We start from the raw sequence: 20,066 nt of genomic DNA on the forward strand, positions 1-20,066 counted from the left end.
TCTAATGCAGATAAATATTTGTTTCAATGACGTTGATGATAAAGATAATAATAATGATGCAATATTTTGACGGTATAGATAAAGCAGAAAATAAAATTTATTTGTTTGATATGTTTCTCTTTTATTGGCGAATTTTTGCTGCACCAACTTGTTAGCTTAGCTGTTTAATGGATTTTGATAAATTTCACTTGTATCAATGTTGAACTTTTCACGCTTAATTACAATTATGTATGTATGTGTTGTGTAGGTGTATGTTTGTACATATGTTTTTATGTATAAATTCGCTTTTTATTCGATTTTTGCATACGGTTTACTTCGCGTGCGACTTTCTTTGGACATTCTATGCTGCTTCTGCCGCTGCCGTGGCAGCTACTCTTATTACGACCGCCATTGTTGGTTTTATTCTTCACTTGTAGGTTTTTCTCTTTTTATTGCAGTTTTTGTAAATGTTGTTAGTTTATTCTGGTTTATTCTTCGTTTTTATTTCTATTTTTTGGTGGCATTCAGCAGTCACCACTCAACCTGACCGTCGACCGTCGACTCTGCAAAGATATGAAAAAAGAAGGAAAAACATAAATTACTTTCAATTAATAGAATCACACAATACTTATTAGGGAGGTTGTTTATAAAAAGGGACGAAATGAAAAAAAGTAGATAAAAAAATAAAAATTTTTAAAGAAAACTCATGATTTAAAAACCTTTTTTTTGCACTCAATTCCAGTTTTTGTAATACATATTTGCAAATCGATTTTTATTTTATTCAAATTGGTGAAAAAATGTTAAATTTAATTTTCTTGATACAATATATTTAAAAAAACTAATAACTGTTACTAAAAAACCTTATAATTATAAAAAATTGCGATTTGGTACATTTTTTGAAAATAGTTCTACAATAACGAAAACTTTATATAGACTAAATTTATAAAAATCTGAACCTTATTTGACAAAAAAAAAAAAAAATTTTTTTGTCTGCTCGTTTAATAAAATTAGAAAAAAAAATAATTGCAAATTTTTGTATTCAAAAACAATTAAATTTTTTCAATTGATAAAAATGTTTAAAATTTGCAAACTAAAAATAGTTAGGTTAGGTGGTAGCTGCCCTGATAAGGATAGCTCACTTGGACAAGACGAAGGTCCGTTGTGATACCACATACACCAAAAATAACGGTGACTTAGATCTAGCTACTTAGAGAATCGTTGGGTAGCAACGATAAAGCTCCGAATGATACCGATCTCAACTTTGGATAAATCCTCGGGAGATCCAAGTGAGTTGCGACCGAAGTACTTTCGCCTAGTTCTGGCAAAAGCTGGGCAATCAAGCTTAAAGTGATTTGGTGATTCCACCTCATCATCCTCCATACAGCTGCAGCAGGATGGAGTTTCCAGTATATTGAGACGTACCGCATGGATACCCATGAGACAGTGCCCTGTCAAAACCCCAATGTCCATTGATAGCTGAGCCTTAGTTAACCCAATTATTTCAGCAGACCTCTTGCCATCCACTTTCGGCCAGAAAGATCTTGCTACTCTGCAAGACGTGGTGTCCTCCCAACGTTTGCTGAGCTGACTCGAGGCCCAGCTAAGGAGGAGCAATCCACAGGAATCCAGCGGAATCCCGAAATCCCTACAGCCATCTTCATCCGGTTCAGTTGTATCGATGCGGGCTAAGAGATCCGCTTGACAGTTACCCGGGATATCACTATGGCCCGGGACCCAGATAATCTTAATTGTAAAATAATTCGATGCAATCGCAAGCGAGGTCAGGCACTCGCAGACCACCCTCGATCGCACTGTAGTTGAGCGCAAGGCCTTGATAGCCGCTTGCCTATCAGAGTAGATGATAAATTTCCTAACCGTAGTAGCACTGGATAGCATTTCATCCACCGCATACTTAATCGCAGCAACTTCCGCTTGGAATACACTGCAGTGATCAGCCAACTTAAATTTGCGGCTTACATTTAGCTTTTGACAAAAGACACCCACCAACCTTTCCGTCCAGCTTCGACCAATCCTTGAACAAGTTAACCAGTCCCATGCCCCACATAATTCCTCTTCCCCACTCCTCTCTCGGTGGAATGACTAGGGTGAAGGTTGTATAGGGAGCAGTTATCGGCATACAATAGTCCGTTCTATCCGGGATAAAGTCGAAACTGGTAAGAAGGCCAGTGGGTCCGAAGTCCATATCACGAAGTCTGACCAACGACCATTTCGCGGCCGCCTTTCCCGCTATATCTACTGGATATATGTTCAGCACGACGTTCACTAAAAATAGTAATATATAAGAAAATTACTGAAAAAAAATAGTTTAGTTGATTTTCCTGAGCTCATGGCCGAATTTAAATAAAACCACAATTTCTACATTAATATTTGGGATTGTATTTTTGGTCAATATTTCGAAACCATAATCAGGATAATGTAAATATGTTCCATCGACGAAAAAATAATTACAAATATGTAAAACATCTCGCTTTCTTTAAATTCGGCCTTGAGCTTAAGAAAATCAACGCAATACTCAATAAAAAATAACAAGAAATAATTTTTAAATTAATTCAAGGTTCGATTCGAGCTCAAGGCTAGAACAATAATTTTTTTCTAATGATAATTATTATTTTTTAATTTTTCTAAATTTGAGAAATTCAGACTGAAAAATTTTCTACTTAACATTCCAAAAACAAAATACAATTTTTCAAATTTAGAAAAATTAAAAAATAACAATAATTATCATTAGAAGAAAATTATTGTTCTGGCCGGGAGCTCGAATCGAACCTTGAATCATTTATCAATAGGCCGATAAAAACAAAAACAATTATTTTTAAATTAAATATTTAAAAGTTTTAAAAAATTCAATTTTTTTGTTAATTTTTCTTGAAAGCTCCAAGATAAAAATTAAAAAAGAATTTGGAAATGTTAATTTAAATACACGTTCAAAAAATTAAAAAAAAAAAATTATTTTTGATATTTTTTTTAATTGCAAGTTTTTAAAAAAATTAAAGAAAAGATGCAGAAATTGTGCAAACACAATTTGAAAACAAGTTTAATTAGAATTTTATAATTTGAAAAATGTATTTCCGAAAAACCATTTAAAATATATTTTAAATCCAAAATAAAAAATTTTCTCGCAAATTCCTGCAAAAAATTGTGTGTTTATTTAATGTTTTCTTGTAAGTTTCTAAAAAAATAGAAAACATCTTGGAATCGGTTAAAATGATTACTGCTAACAAAAATAAAATTTGTATAAAAAACAAAAACATCAGTTATCCTAACAATTATTGCTAAAGGTCTTGAGCTCGAGTTCAAACTAAGAATAATTAGAAAAAAACTAATAAAAAATTGAAATGGAAAATTAAAAATTTTAATGCAAAATCAATATTTTTAAACACACTAAAAAATTTTCGACCATTGCAAAAGTTTTTACTAAATAACCAAAATATGCGAAGTTCTTTCGAACCAAGTTTCTAAAAAAATAAATCAAAAAGCAACAAAAAAAAAACGAGTTATTTAGTTTTTTGTTCGACAACTTGAGACCTATTTTTTTTTACTTACTTATTAATTTTATTAAAAACAAAAAAAAAAAAAAAAACACAAAATTTAAAAAAAAATCAAAAATTTTGTATAAAATATTTTTTTTCAATAATCACAAATAAATATTGAACGATGAAATCACTTAAATACATTTATCTATTATGCTCCACCCTAATGTATTAAGCTACATACATATATAGTAGCATATTTCATATTCATATTTCACATGTTAAATAAAAAATTAATACGATTATTCTATAATAAACTAATTTGGGCGCATGATACACGAAAGTACCGACAAATTGCATTGACTCTGCTGGTCGTCGCACCCACCGCACCTTCACCACAATGCCAACGATGGAAGAACTCCAACCGCGGCACAGCATCATATCACTGTTTCCACGATGAATTAATATTGCATGCCCACTTAATGCCGCTATTTACCCACCCCCAAGTCACGAGCATAGCACTATACGAGGGTCTTTCAATAAGTACTACCGCTACTTTTCTTTTACGTGAGCCACTTTTCTGTGAAGTGAAAAAGTTTATTTAAAGAACGGTTCTCTATACACTTTTTCAATGCTCTATGGGTCGACAATGTACAAGAGTGATTTATAGTTCATATCCGACTAAGAAATAACAATCCTCTCTGTGAGCCAAAAACATTGCGCATGATCGAAAAGGTGATATTCAAGTCAAAATGCGCTTAAATTTAGCGAGGCACGGTAAAGTTGACCGAATTCAATGCAAGTATCTTGCAACGCCTACCACACCGAAGATCCTGGGTTCACCCCCCCCCCCCCCCCCCCCCCCCCCCCCCCCCCCGAGCAAAGCAACATTAAAATTTTAGATACAGGCTTTTTCTCTTAAGAAGAACATTTTTCTAACGGGGACGCCTTTCGGTAGTGTTTGGCAAGCACTCCGAGTGTACTTCTGCCATGAAAAGCTCTCAGTTAAAACTCATCGCAGATGCCGTTCGGAGTCGGCATAACACAAGTAGGTCCCGTCCCGCCAATTTGAAAGAAAAATTTAAAGGAGCACGACGCAAAATGGAAGAGAAGCACGGCCTAAAATCTCTTCGGAGGTTGTCGCGCCTTACATTTATTTATTTTAATCTTGTCCAGCCCCTAAAGGAAAACATGTTTTGTATGAGTTGAGCTCTGATTTGTATGAATTTATGAATTGCATCTGCCATCGAAAGCTACCAACCAAATCACTGCAAGCATGCAAACCAAGTAAATAACTACATATATTGGGCTTTCTACGCACTAAGATTATACAGTTTCCTTTCTAGTATTGCCTAGGACTGAGCTTTTTTATACTCAGCTGAGCAGAGCTCACATAGTATATTAACTTTGTTCGCATAACGGTAACCCGTAACGGCATAAACTAATCAAGATAGATGTAGACTTCTATATATCAAAATGACCTGGTAGAAAAAATAAATTCATTTAGCTATGTCCGTCCGTCCGTCCGTAAACACGATAACTTGAGTAAATTTCGAGGTATCTTGATGAAATTTGGTATGTAGGTTCCTGGGCACTCATCTCAGATCGCTATTTAAAATGAACGAAATCGGACTATAACCACGCCCACTTTATCGAAAATTTCGAAAAACCGAAAAAGTGCGATAATTCATTACCAAAGACGGCTAAAGCGATGAAACTTGGTAGGTGGGTTGACCTTGTGACGTAGAATAGAAAATTAGTAAAAGTTTGGACAATGGGCGTGGCACCGCCCACTTTTAAAAGAAGGTAATTTGAAAGTTTGCAAGCTGTAATTTGGCAGTCGTTGAAGATATCATGATGAAATTTGGCCAGAGCGTTACTCCTATTCCTATATGTGAGCTGAATAAAAATTAGCAAAATCGGATGATGCGCACGCCTACTTTTTAAAAAAAATTTTTTTAAGTCAGATTTTAACAAAAAATTTAATATCTTTACAGTATATAAGTAAATTATGTCAATTATGGCGTAGCTCCGCCCTTTTTAATTTAATTTGTCTAGAATACTTTTAATGCCATAAGTCGAACAAAAATTTACAAATCCTTGTGAAATTTGGTGGGGGCATAGATTCTATGACGATAACTGTTTTCTGTGAAAATGGGCAAAATCGGTTGAAGCCACGGCCAGTTTTTATACACAGTCGACCGTCTGTCCTTCCGTTCGGCCGCTAACACGATACCTTGAGCAAAAATCGATATACCTTTACTAAACTTAGTTCACGTACTTATCTGAACTAACTATATCTTGGTATAAAAAATGGACGAAATCCGACTATGACCACGCCCACTTTTTCGATATCGAAAATTACGGAAAATGAAAAAAATGCCATAATTCTATACCAAATATGAAAAAAGGGATGAAACATGGTAATTGGATTGGTTTATTGACGCCAAATATAACTTTAGAAAAAACTTTGTAAAATGGGTGTGACACCTTCCATATTAAGTAGAATAAAATGAAAAAGTTCTGCAGGGCGAAATCAAAAGCCCTTGGAATCTTGTTCGTGGTATTACATATATAAATAAATTAGCGGTATCCGACAGATGATGTTCTGGGTCACCCTGGTCCACATTTTAGTCGATATATCGAAAACGCCTTCACATATACAACTAAGGGCCACTCCCTTTTAAACCCCTCATTAATGCCTTTAATTTGATACCCATATCGTACAAACACATTCTAGAGTCACCCCTGATCCACCTTTATGGCGATAGCGTGCACCTATAGAACTATGGCCCACTACCTTTTAAAATACTCTTTAATATCTTCCATTTGATACCCATGTCATACAAACACATTCCATGGTTTCCCTAGGTTAATTTTCTTACATGGTGATTTTCCCTTATTTTGTCCCCAAAGCTCTCAGCTGAGTATGTAATGTTCGGTTACACCCGAACTTAGCCTTCCTTACTTGTTTTTGCAAGTTTCCTTTTTCCTGCACGAATGTAACTACCGGGCCTCCCTCTTTTATATCTAAGTGCCACAATCATGCTGTTAAGTAATTCATTCATTGTGCTACGGCTTAGCATATCTTCATTCATTTTTGTGAGGCCCTACTTTGGTTATTTGTCTGGTGTCACTTGACTGCTTGCAATATAAAGCCGCCAAGCACCACATCGTGCGGCCTAGCATCCCACTCTGCTATTATTTTATTAACAGTGAGCCAACCAGCCGTCTTTACATAGATTTTTCTTTTTTTTTATTGTTTTATCACAAAAGCTACATTCTTGTAATACCAATTGCAAGAAATGAATATTAAATACACCATTCACATGAGACTGTTGACAGATGTATAAGATGAAGATCACAGGAAACACTGCGTCAAGTATGTATTGTTGTCGGTCAACGACAATCAGGGCATGGCGAAGTATGTAGTAGCCAATAGAATTTGTTAAATTTATAAAAAAAAAAGTAAGTGAAATTTGTATTCAATTTGAAAAGGCGATTGATGTGATGAAAGCTACGATCATTTGGTATACAAAATGTGTGAGGAATGCCGCCTGCACTCAGAAGGCAGAAAAATGCGGGCTATAAACTTGGGACCATGAGGTTCAAGCGGTGAAACCTATTTCAAGAACAGCTCCGATATTTGATATGAGCTTTTATTAGAACAATTGCGACTGTGATATAAAGATAGATAGATAGTAAGATTTAATAATTTAGGTGTAAAGTTTTAATATTAAAAATATATAATTATGTACAATATGGAATTTTTTTGTCGCAGACGAAGAAGCCTAATTATCGTTAAAGGTTACAATGAACTTATAGTGTTATATTTCTTAGCAGTCAATTTATTTTTTACTTTTTAGTTAATTTTATTAACCAATAATAAAAGCTAATTTTTAAAAGTTTTTTTTTTCTTTAATCTTATTTGCAGTAATTAACAAAATATCTCTCATATATTTGAAGATCCATGTTAGATGTTATCCTGCCCGGTAATATTGCTTCCAGTGCTTTACAAACTTTTCCTGGAAACGGAAGCATTTGTCATTTAGAAGCCCCTATAAAAAATTCCGCACCTCGCTTCCTATCTCAAGCTTTACCTCTCCGTTCGCTTTCTCCCTCTTTTCTCCTTTAAATATTTCTTTATTTTTCCTTTCTCTTTCCCCTTCCTATTCATTTCCCATTTCCATTTCTCTTTCCCTTTTTTCCCCTTTTCTTTTCCCTTTTCATTTCATTTGGAAAAGAGGTGTGGCACCCCCCCAATTTAACGCCTTCAGATAAACTTCAAGGATAATAAAACGCAAATAGTTCAAATTTCAATGTTATTTATTTGAACGGAATCGAAATTAGTAGAGAGCCATATGATGAACAATGTTTTTTGTTTTGTTTTCCGGGGCAAAAACAAACAACGAAGACGGTTTCCCAACACGCGAACAGGCAACGTACAGCTGACCATGTGAAAAACAGGGAAATTCGAGATCAATCCCACAGACTTCCAACGATTGGCCTTGCGATTTATTGATTGTCATCGCAAAAGCCAATCGAACCGGAACTGAATCCGCTTGAATTGGAATGGAAGATCAGATGGAATAATCGGAATTCGTGGGATAAGGACTTCCTCTCCCTTGAATTTGCCCTTGACGATCGTAGCTTGAATCACATTGTTCATCAGTTTCTTGACGGACAACCGCGTACCGTTGCACAATTTCGGATGATTCAGATTCCGCAACATGATTATGATCGATCCCTCTTTCAACTGTAAATTATGCGGCGGAGTTCCTGGTACATCAAGCGAGTTCAAAAATTCTGTCGGATAGTTTGTCGCTTCATCCTCGTCGGGCACGCTGTCAACGGTTTTGTACGAATGCAGTTCTCCAGCTATTTGACTTTGAATAATCAATTTCAAGCTATCGACGTCCTTATTCTTCGCTGCAAGTATTGCCCGTTCACTAATCCAATCGAGATTTTTATAATTTTGTGCAATGCCGGGGAACACTTGGTGATGAGTTCTTCTTTCGACGATGTGAACTCGCAAAAATTTGCCGGGAACGATATTAATCCAATAAAAGATTTTTAAAAGGGTCGTGGACGAATAAACCAAGCCATACCTTTGCAAAAAAGAGCTTTATATCAATGGTATTTCATTTCCCAAGTGGATTTATAACAATAAATAGGAAAAACTTCAAATTTTAAAAAATAGGCGTGACACCGCTCCTTTTATGACTAAGCAATTTTCTATGTTTCGGGAGCCATAACTCGAAGAAAAATTAACATATGGTAATGAAATTGTGTACACATATATTCCTTATAGTAGAAAATATTTCTAGTAAAAATGGTCGGGATCGGTTAAACACCACGGCAACCTAGGTATAAAACAAGTTTAAAAGGGTCGTATACTAGAATAATAAGCTATATCTTACCAAAAAATAGCTTTGAATCAATGATATTTCACTTATCAAGTTTTATTGTAAGAGGAAATGGGGAGCATTTTTTTTTTAAACGGGCGGTGCCACGTGTTATGTAGAAAAGTAAAGTATCTGAAATGAAATGTACAATTGAAGCTCACGCTGAGTATATAAGGTTCGGTTACACCCGAACTTAGACACCTTTAATGGTTTTTCCTTTCATTTTGAGATCCCTTGTTGAGTAAGCTGTTGGATACATCTGATTTAAAACGAACGGGTTTTTGGCATTATAAAGCTTAACTATGTGAGATTGTTTATTTCGATATAATGTGAATGAATCTAAAACAGAAGCGTGGCAAATTAATAAAACATGTTAAAAAATCACAAACTTGTAGTTTACACAGCTAAAACTCAGCACTGAATCACTCGATTAAAACTACTTGAGATTAAACTTACGGTTTAAAGAAAAATTGCAATTAAAAAAAACATAAGCTGTTTGTGTGTGTGTGTTCGCTGTCAACCAAACGTTCAAACATGCGTTCAGCAAGAGTAAATCACCACGTGACATGTCGAATTGGATTAAAAGGCGAAAAAGGTCAGAAAGACAAAGCATGCCTACCTAGGTATGTATGTACATATTGTGACGAATATTACCATCTCTAAGCTGGTACTAAGTAAATGCACAACAACAAAAACATTAAAGCAAGCTACATAAACACATTAATCATCATTTACCCACATACATACAAGGCAACGAAGAGATAACTCACATACAGATGTAGTCATCGGTGGAAGTAGCACTCACATATACACGCGCATATGGCTATGCGAGAGGCTATAAACGTGTATCTGTAGTTTATAGCTGGGAGCGTATAGCTGGTAACCAAGTAGAAAATTCTAGCAGAAGAAACGTCTAGACATTTGGGCACAGAGTATAAAAGCAGCGAAAGCCGAGTAATCTGAAATCAGTTTGATTTAAGCACTCTATTGGTTGCGAAGTATAAGTGTTATTGTGAAGACCTAGTTTAAATTAAAAAAGAAAAAATTCATTACAAATTTAATGATTTACATTATAAAAATAATTTTTCTTTAAACTTGTTAATATTTTCACAGCCTTTTATTTCATTTGGTAGTTCATTATACATTTTATAACCTATATATTCCAAAGTCTTTTTAGCGAACTCAGTTCTTACCATAGGCAGTCTTATATTTTTACTACTTCTAGTTTCATAGTTGTGAATTTCATGATTAAAATGTATTTTGTTGCCCAGGTACTTCGATACGAACGTTAGTAAGAGGTGTAAAATAAGCGGAGTTTCACTAAATTCGTTACAATATTTATGCATTTTCATTTCGTTTTGATTGCGGTGTCACAACCACATTTATGCAGCAAAACCGATAAAAACGGCATACATCTTTTGAATCATACACTTCTATTGTAACTTTTAAATGATTAATTTGTTGTTTAATGTGTTCTTTTGTAACTCATCTACATACATTAAATAGTACGAATACTTATTTTAATAGGCGGATTGCTGGAAATTTAGATAGAGGAAAGCGGAGAAGGGAGACCCGAGAGGAAGAAAGAGGAAAAGTGAGACGAAGATAAGCGGGAGCTGCGAGGGTGGAGGAGAGTCTAACTCATAGAAAGAGAGGAAGGGTGATAAAAAGAAGAGGAGATAAAAGGAAGAGAAAGCTATAAAAACTTCTTAAAAGTCATGCAGATATATCAAAGTTATTACAGAACAAAGTCTGCCGGGTCTGCTAGTGCTTTAATAAAAGAATCGTTAAAACACCGGGCAGTTGTTCTTCAATTTAGACATATGGCCAATAAAAGCGAAAAACCGGCAAGGCGCATGGCGAAGGCAAAGCGAAGCAACGCGTCCAAAGCGTTTATGTAAATGCATCGTAAGATGCATGGGATGCAGATGAATGGGACGTTTGTGTAGTTTATACAAATTATACACATACATTAGGGTGGGTCGATTTGTATGGACGAATGTTAACCGATATCGCGCCATCGATTTTTCGGTAGGATTTGAGCTCAGGAAAAAAGTTCCACTACACATACCCGAAAAAAAAATTTTCGAGCCTGCGAAATTTATTTTTTTTTTTTTTACGTTTTTTCGACTTTGATTTTTAAGGTTTTTTTTTACCTACCAAAAAATTTTGATATTTTTTTTTTTTTTTCAAAAACTTATCGCCAACGTTTTTAGTGGACATTTTTGGGCCGGACAGGGTATACATGAAAATTTTTTTAGTAAGTCATGAAAAAAAACTCAAAAAAAATTTCGCAGGCTCGAAAATTATTTGTTTGGGTATGCGTAGTGGAACTTTTTTTCCTGAGCCCAAATCTTATCGAAAAATCGATGGCGCGATATCGGGTAATAAATCGACCCATATACATATAATAATGAATAGTTGAAAGCAGTGGAACTTCTCTTTGAAACAGCGAAATTGTGCACAATCCCTAATGTTATTAAGGAGAACACACCATTAAACAAACATACATAAGTTATTAAGGAGATAAATTTACGTTTTCTGTTGCTTCAATTACTAAACACTTTTTCATTTTAACGCATAAAATTGCCAGCCAAATTAAATACGCCTTGCTGTATTTCATTACTTTTATTACCTAAAACTTACGTATCAAGCAATCACAACACGAGTAGACGATCTTCAAAAAAGCGCCACCTTTTCATTTTTCAAATTAGTTATGACACAAATGTGGGCGCTTTATAAGCTTGACTTTGTACAATTATATTTGGGCAAAGAACGGCAAAATTAAACGCGACTGACAAGAAGACAGCTTTCTTTCTTTTTGGAGTTTTTTGAGTATATCAAAAGTGCGATTAATAATTTTTGTTTTTGATCTGCGTTTGTATGTATTTTATACGTTTAGGTATATATTTCATACTTATGATTTTTAAAATGGTCGTTATACATTGGATGACAGAGATTAAACTTTGAACGGCTTAAGCTTATTAGATACCCGTATACGGCTTATGAAATGTTCTTTTGCATTCTAATTTGGTTTTTATTTGAATGTATTCAAATTTAGTTATCTCTGTTAGTATAAAATATAAATATTTGTGCGATTATAATAGTCATTTATATCACGCTAGTACTAAGTAGTACAAATTTATATCCGATAAAATTTACATTCATATGTATGTCTCTAAAAGTACTATGTACCTACATAAGTGAATTAGCTTGAGAAAATTAACCGCACGCTCATATTCTAACGAATTCTTAGTACAATCGAGTTCTACGCCGCACTGACAGTCTAACAAACCAGATTATGCAGTTGAGGGTAGCAGTCTTGTTATATAATGTACACAAAACAAGTAAAGGTGTCTAAGTTCGGATGTAACCGAACATTATATACTCAGCGTGAGCTTCAATTGTACATTTCATTTCAGATAAATTACTTTTCTACATAACACGAGGCATCGCCCGTTAAAAAAAAATGTCTCCCCATTTCCTCTTGAAATAAAACTTGATAAGTGAAATATCATTGATTCAAAACTATTTTTTGATAAGTTATAGCTTATTATTCTAGTCAACAAGCCTTTTAAACTTGTTTTATATCTAAGTTGCCGTGGTCTTTAACCGATCCCGTCCATTTTTACTAGAAATATTTTCTGCTATAAGGAAAATATGTGTACACAATTTCATTACGATATGTTAATTTTTCTTCGAGTTATGGCTTCCGAAACATAGAAAATTGCTTAGTCATAAAAGGGGCGGTAAAATTCTATTGATACAAAGCTCTTTTTCGCTAAGATATAGGTTATTATTTTCGTCTACGACCCTTTTAAAAATCTTTTATATAAAAGTGGGCGTGGTCTTTAACTGATCTAGTCCATTTTTTGTGGAAATGTTTCATGCTATAGGGAGAATTTGTTTAATCAATTTTATTACGATCCGTTAATTTTTCTTTGAGTTATGGCTCCCGAAACATAGAAAATTGCTTAGTCGGAAAAGGGGCGGTGCCACGCCCATTTTTTTAAAATTTGAAGTTTTTCCTATTTATTGTCGATATAAAGCTCTTTTTTGCAAAGGTAGAGCTTATTTTATTCGTCCACGACCCTTTTAAAAATCTTTTATATAAAAGTGGGCGTGGCCTTAACCGATTTCGTTAATTTTTCTTCAAAGCAATCCTTATAGTAGTGGCAACCTCTGCCGAATTTTGTTACGATAGGTTTAACGATTTTTGATTTATGATTAATAATATTTGTAAAATTTATTTTATCACGAGTGGGCGGTGCCACGCCCATTAACATTTTTTTTCAAATTTTTATCAAGAGTCCCAATATCAGTCCACGCGTAAAATTTCAACATTCTAGGTGTATTATTTACTAAATAATCAGGTTTTTTGTGTTTTCCAAAATGTTATAATATAAAAAGTGGGCGTGGTTATTATCCGATTTCGCTCATCTTCAATGCCAATCTATTCTGGGTACAGATAAGCTCGTGTACCAAATTTGGTGAAGATATCTGAATATTTACTAAAGTTATCCTATCAACGGACAGACGGGCAGACGGACGGACATGGCTCAATCAAATTTGTTTTCGATACTGATGATTTTGATATATGGAAGTCTATATCTATACCTGTACAACCAACCGTTATCCAATCAAAGTTAATATACTCTGTGTGCAAAGCACGCTGAGTATAAAAAGGGGAGATAAAATATTAAAAATAAACATGTAAAAAATATGTTTAGAAATATTCCCATACACTTACGGATAAAACTGCATATACATATAAATGTTATAACAGCGCTCAATGTTAACCCAAAGTACATTAATACAGATAAATGTAATTCAACATGGCAGGAACACGCAAACAAATTTTTAAACAAAAAATAGTTTTGCTTTCTTATTTTAACTGCACTGATAACGTTTAATATACTGATTGATTGTTAAAACGAAACATGATTCTTTTCAGCTCGGTTTGTTTACAAAAGAGAGCCACACGATCTACGTAGGGACTAATAAAAGTTGGATAAATTAATCCGATTATGAATTATTGGGAAAAACTTTCTTTAACCTTTTCGAGCTTTCAGTGTTTTCATAGTTCATAATTCTGAACAACGCCATGCCATGCCCTTCGAAAAGTCTGTCTTTTAATTATCGCAGAGATTTCGGAGTATTTGTCTTGCGTAACGATTTATCTAAATTTTGGATTCTTCTAAGCATTCATTCTTACTATTCATATTTCTCTAATCCATATTCATATGAAGTTCTCTGTATTTTTTACCAATCCATCAGAGTTTCCCCCTTCTCCATATTAGAGGTTTACGCCGATCACTTTATCGGCGGCGGCGGCGGCGTAGGCGGCGCGCCGGCGTACGCCGGTTTTCTTACTTTAAAAGCTTGATTTTTCTATTTAAAAAAATAATATTTAGGAAAGGTTTTGTTTATATATATTTAAGGAAATCAACGTGTTGGCCATTTCGGAGAGATCCGGGGTTTTTGCATCAAAATCTCGCAGACCGTTCAAAAATTTTCAGGAGTAGCTCCTTGCGAAGGGATTGTCCCTCGTTCGCATGCTCCAGAGAGGCTTCGAACCTAACCCCGGTCTTTGGAATTGGTACTGCTGCGTCTGCTGAAAAGAAATATAGATACATAAAATAGTCACACTTTTGCCTGTATATATCGTGCAAAGCGTAGTTTCACGTAGGGTTAACTCCTAATAATCGTCGTGAACACAATTTCTTTAAATCATTTGTGGCTCTTTGGCGGTCACGCATAAAGGCGACTTAGGGTTGCTATGAATGGTCTATTAATACTCATGACTATCGTGGCACAGGGCGCCTCCAGTTTTTTCGGCTGTTTTTAAGAGCTAGAATTTCCGATGTGCGAACAGTAGGAATCCCTCCACCAGTCGCTACCACGCCTCCTCACACCATATGCCAGTACAGAAGCTATAGGACTGCGACTTCGAATTCATACCTTCGTCGACGTCACTTTCCTAGAAGCTCTAGGTGTTGCTCCGAAGACTTTCCAACGGATGCTTTTGTCGCGCTATGCTGCCGAGCTACACTTTGAAACATTAGGAAGTGACTATTCGGCCAAAGATGCCGCCCTCGAAATCATAAGCAGTCTAAGTGGATGTCATTGAGTCATGGGTGAAAATCCGTATAATCCTCGGCGCATCTACATAATTAAAATTTTACAAGGACCCTGGAAAAAATTTTTAAAATGTAGACCAAAGATTGCAGACGTTTGTGTTCACAACATTGATTTCAATAGTCTTCGTCAAAATCAAATTTAGAATGAAAGTCGACGGATTTTAAGTTGAAAGTTGTTCACTACTGTTTTCCGGCCTTACGATATAGGAGCTCATTATGGATGACCGCGTAGCTTCAGTTTTCAGACAAGTTCGACTGTCCACTACGTTAGGGTAGTATCACACACGGTCATTAGTTCCACTGGCTTGGGAAAGCTTTTGCTTCACCACTTTGAGTGTTCTTGCGAAGGACAAAGCCTCACCTGGTAGATATATGTGCCTACGTATTCACAATTGTAAAAGGAGCCGTAACGTGTAGGTAATATTTAAAATTGGTTGATAGGCTATAATCAATGTGATTCGCTCCAAGGAATTAGTTTTGGATAGGGCCGCCAACTTTAGGAAATGTCCATTCGGGAGACTTGGGTGTTGAAGGATGAAGGGTGAAAATCAAAATTAACATTTCATACGCTATTGTATAGCTTCGCAAATAAACAGCAGATGTTTGAATGCAAGACTTAGTGATTTTTCAAACCCTTCTCATAAGTACATATATCCTCAACTTAAGTATGAGGTAAGAATAATTTCAAAGGAGTGTTTATGCCCCTAGAACCTACTAAGGGATTTTGCATCACTGATTTCGCTTATTATTGAGGACAATTTAAAAACATTTTCGCCTTGGGTCATTTTATTTGAATTATGCAAAGTGATCATATAAATTTATTATATAACTTTTCTTTTAGTATTTTGTTTTAATAACTTGCTGAATTGGGTGATGGAAAGTCCGTGTTGAGTTGACATCGAAAGCGCCTGTTATTTTAAATAACTTTTGAATAGTTATAAAGAGTTAAATTTCGCTATTAGTTTCTTTTAACTGGCAGTGATGCGCATACGTTGATACCACTTTCGACCATATCCGACCAATTTTCGACATGAACAATAAATGGCCTAAACAGTCTTAAACGAGTAGAAAATATAGTAACGCGCCGGACGCCGCGCCGCCACGCCGATATTTTTGACATTCGGCGGCGGCGTGCGAAAAACGACCAAAATCAGCGGCGGCGTCGGCGTTTATCGGCGGCGTATATCTCTACACCATATCGATATAAGATACATCCCCATACTGGTTTTAATATCATTCTTTAATTTAATTACAATTGTGCGTCTTTTGATTACTTTCTACATTCATAACGATACGATTTTCTGGCAATATTTCATAGTTTCCTCGCTCTCTGTTAAGCAATCATAGCAGTTTTCTAGTCTACACTTTCAAATCGGAAAATTTTCTTGTTGTAATTTTGTAATGAAGTAATTTTTCTGAATTCGCGTCCCCATTCTAACCGATTTTTGTACACGGGATGTACATTTTAAAATCACTACTTAATTTATTTCGATTTTGGTGTGTTTTTGATATTGTTTAATTAATGATCTTTAGCAATTTTTCGTGTGATGTGAGTGCTTTGCCAATCCTTCATCATTTTCTAGTCTTATGTGATGAAGGTCGGTGGAATTCTATGCTTTCAATTTCACTAATTTTTCTAAACGTTAGAGTGATACTACAATAGTGATACAACTTATAGCCTAATAGTGTTTTTGATACCATCTCGTATTTCATTCAAGTTTGGTGTGTTTATTTTACTTTTTTCTAATCTCCATTCTTAACTCTTGTCTGGAATTTTTCGCTGATGTGGGAACTGTCTCAATCTATCATAGTTTTCTCTTCTCCACCTCGTTTCCACTCTTAACGATCTGTGCGTTTTTTATAGTTTCCTTTTTCTTGTTGTTGTGTAGGTCGGGAAACTTTCATCCATCTTACATTAGTAATTCAAAGTTTTCGGATTTTAATTCTTACCTATTTTTCTAAAATTATCAATGATCTATTGCAAGGTTATAACATGATTCCAACTTAGATTTTATCCAAAACACACAAATAATGATCAAGTTAGCGAAAGTATGTTAGTCCCCACGCATATGACGCCTCTCCTTTATTGACCCACGAATCATACATCAGCGCGACATTGAGTGCATATATTCAATAAAGGTACTCATTTCAGTTTTTTGGTCGTATATTTCTACGAAAATACCTGGTGAATTAAGGCATAATCTTATCTAAATAACGGGAAGACAAAGGGTTGGCGCCTGTTATATCAGAGTGAAGAGTATTAGTCTTGACGTTGAAAGTCATAGGCTCAATACTTGCTTCTATTTTTTTATGGAAGCTTTTGAAAACAAATTTCATCGCAGAACACAGCGTTTGACAGTTCAGAAAGATCTACACAAAATTGTATGAGCTTCACCAATCCTACTTCGCTCTAGATCTAAAGAAAATTTTCTGTTCTATTTATAGTACAAAGAGATCCAAATTCTGGGGAGTAGTAGAACGAAGCGAGCTCTATGTGAAATTTTAAAGATATTACGTCAGCTGTACTTATCTACAATTGAAACACCTCAGTGAAATGAATAAAAATGAACACCCAAATCATTCAAATCAAATAAAAAAGCAACAATAGCGCTAAGAGAAAGCTACACAATTTCTTAATTAGCAAATTTTTTCATTATAAGCATAGCAATTAGTTCGAACACTTCCTATAATTTAGCCATAAAAACTTTAATTAGCATTTCCCTCTGAACAAAACGTCTCGCAAACAACAGTTTTTAGTATGGAAACATCTCACTATGTGTGACAACAGTAGCAATAAAATACACAAAAAAAAAATGCTAAAAAAACAGCGGAAGAGAAGTGAATGAGGAACGAAAAGAGGTATGAAAAGTTAAAGTGAGTACCAAATGCTTTTGAGTGATGGGTGAGGGGAAAATATGATGAGCTATTGACAGCATATTTATGAGTTACAACAAACAGTGGAGCAGCGGCAAAAAGTTAAATATAAAAAACCAAGATGAATAATAAAAAAAGAAATGCTAAAGACAAGGCTGAATATGTTGTTATTATAACGGGTCGCTAGGTCGTTGGCTGTGATGATACCATTTTTCTTACCACACGAGACAAATAAACTGATAACGTTTATATTTGTTATTGGTAAAAGTTGTCATTTTGCAAAAATAAAACATGAATAAATAATTATTATAATAAATAAAAAATTAAGTTATAGACTCAATGGAAAAAACAAAACAAACAAACAAACCATGATAATGGAAATATACTTTTACAGCTACAATGAAATCGCAATAAAAAAGAAGTAAAGACGTCTCAGTCGTGCGAAACCAAGCGTTTTATACCTAGTTGTGAGCTTTAACAATAGGCAACACACCATAATGCTTTCTCTTCCAATCCTATTCCGCCCTACTCTATTACTCGATCTATTTCTTTCAGGCTCTCTTCTTTAACTGCTCGGGGAATTTCGGCCGATGTTTAGTACAACACATCAGTTAAGCTTTCTTATCGAAAACACTGGCACACAGGAAGCACCAGGGGTGATTAAGTTTTTCCCAACTCAGTGAAGGTGTCCACTCGAATGAGAGCCAGTCTGCCCACAGGTAATCATTAAACGCCATATGATACTAGACGCAGAACTTCTTTACCAATTTGTGGTGGGCTGTTTTTTTAATATATGACCTACAAATTGGTTATCGCCACCTTTTCTATTTTAAGCCGTTTACAAAATCAAATTTTAAAAAGATATGTGTCTTAGTTACAGCTCAAGATAGTTTCGTCTATCAATAGAGTTTATACATAGAAATGACTACTTTGTACATCTAGGTATAAAAACAAAAATTGCAACTCAAGCAAATCCGCGCGAAATACGACTTTCGCACGTATACCATCAAAGCAACGAAAAATAATTAATAGAAAGTACCGTTGTAAATGATTATTGTCAACAAACGACAATGCCGCTGTTGGTGCTGTTGCATGAGCGGTTAGTGTAGGTTGCCAGACCCACAATCATTAAACTCAGACATCACTTCTTGCGCACCATTGGTACTGCAGAGAGAGAACCACCGCATGTCTCTAGCTATGCGTCGATGCGCTCTTCAAGCGTCCTATTGTAATTTTTTATTGCTGCTGCACTACTAGTACACTTAATTGTGCCTTTGCTAGCTCTTCAGCGCTGCAGTCAGTTACACATTTCTGCTGCTAGCAAAGCGCATTCAACTGGTGCAACTCAGTGGAAGGTACCACGACATCAATGGAACAGGCCAAACTTGAAAACTATACGCATTATATTGTGTTTGTTGTTGCATGTAATGTTTTTGATACACACAATTAGACCATGCTAGGCAATTTAGGCGACAAGTCAAGTGGAATGCCTTGGAATCTATAATACATTTGCATGAATGTTTGTGCTTAAGTAGCTTTGGAAGTTTATTCGTTTATTTATTGGAGTTTCATTTTAATAACGGCATTCATTTTGTTAACTATGGATGCAAGCAAATTGCTTACGAAAACAATTATCTCTTTCTTGAAGTTCTTTTAAAAAGATCATTGTGCTAGACCCCCCCCCCCCCCCCCCCCCCCCCCCTCGTAAGCACTAGGCCAAACAAAACAATTTAAATGTGGGAATTATGTGCTCTTTACGTGCTCAATAGTGCCAAAAAGAATTCGGTTTTTTGACAACTTTTAATGATTTTTTTAAAACTTCAAAAGTGGGAGGTCCAGCTGGACGTCCAGCTAGACCCCCCCTCGTAAGCACTAGGCCAAACAAAACAATTTAATTGTGGGAATTATGTGCTATTTACGTGCTCAGCTGGACGTCCAGCTGGACCCCCACTTTTGAAGTTTTAAAAAAATCATTAAACGTTGCCAAAAACCCGAATTCTTTTTGGCACTATTGAGCACGTAAAGAGCACATAATTCCAACATTTAAATTGTTTTGTTTAGCCTAGTGCTTACGAGGGGGGGTCTAGCTGGACGTCCAGCTGGACCCCCCATTTTGAGGTTAAAAAAAAAGTACTTAAATTTTGAGCACAAAATTTTTTATTTTGGGAACAAATTAG

At 35.2% G+C, this 20,066-nt stretch overlaps 1 protein-coding gene across 1 annotated transcript in view; it reads right to left on the reverse strand.

Annotated features, from left to right (window-relative positions):
* Window positions 1–409: 409 nt before the first annotated feature.
* LOC137239342 (discoidin domain-containing receptor 2-like) overlaps window positions 410–20,066 on the reverse strand; it is a 500,380-nt gene continuing 480,723 nt past the window's right edge. Inside the window, exon 17 of the mRNA XM_067764529.1 lies at window positions 410–542. The gene's annotated coding sequence lies outside the window, so the exon portion shown is untranslated. The remainder of the gene's footprint in view (window positions 543–20,066) is intronic.

Source organism: Eurosta solidaginis, chromosome 2 (assembly GCF_040869045.1).
Source record: "Eurosta solidaginis isolate ZX-2024a chromosome 2, ASM4086904v1, whole genome shotgun sequence".
Taxonomy (NCBI): Eukaryota; Metazoa; Arthropoda; class Insecta; order Diptera; family Tephritidae; genus Eurosta; species Eurosta solidaginis.